This window comes from Trypanosoma equiperdum (genome assembly GCF_001457755.1).
Source record: "Trypanosoma equiperdum strain OVI genome assembly, contig: ctg_862, whole genome shotgun sequence".
NCBI classification, from domain to species: Eukaryota; Euglenozoa; class Kinetoplastea; order Trypanosomatida; family Trypanosomatidae; genus Trypanosoma; species Trypanosoma equiperdum.
This window is the reverse complement of record NW_027124823.1, coordinates 58,094-59,045: the sequence shown is the minus strand read 5'-3', so window position 1 is coordinate 59,045 and position 952 is coordinate 58,094.

The following is a 952-nucleotide window of genomic DNA, read 5'->3' as shown; positions in this document are numbered from 1 at the left end:
TATACATACATATATATATATATATATATATGTATATTAATATTACTTGCATACCTTCTCCTTACAGCTTTTTTTTCTCCTTTTCCTTCCCTTTCTACCCCTTCCCCTCAACCTTTCTCTTATCCCCCTACAACCACCGGAGAACGGAAACACCACCTGCCGTGACGATACCGAGCCAACATGCCCACTTGAAACTTCAGGCGGTACAAGAAAGAAAAAAAAAATACAACAACAGTAAAGATGGTAGTGAGGGGGAGGAATGAGACTGGGAAGGAAAGGAAGATGATCAGAAGGAGAAACCACAGGCACCCATGCACGCAATCATCCACACAAAAGCCAAGAACACAAACACACATCCAAACCGAAAGAAAGAAACAGCAGTTGTACGCAAGTCTCCAACACAAACAAACACACACACACACACACACACACACAAAACATACAACAAGAAAAAATAAATAAACAAAAAAGACGGACAGGTAGAAAAGAAACAAGGTCATGTAAACGAGCCCACCATCGCCCATGCCATTGGGTCCAGCACATACACACACAAATATACGCAACAGAACTATACCTCTTATATTCCCTTGTCACATCTCCCTATCCACTTCATTTCGCCGTCTTATAACAGATGCCACCCAGGTTACTCCTAAAAAGGACTACTGGGGGATAAATACAAATTCACACCTCCCTTCTGCCTCTTCTCCCTCCTTATTTTCCCCTTCTTGTATTTCCTTTGTATTTTGCACCCGTCGTATCGCACGGTGGAGTTGCTGTAATACAAAAAAAAAATAATAACATCCCGCTGTTACTGGGATCAGAAAATGAGCTGAAGGGTGAACAGAAGAAAAAGAAATGAGATGACATGGACGAGAAAGAAACAAACCAAGCAAACGCGCCCCACCTACATATAGTCCGTTTATGATTAAATTACTATTATTATTATTATTAA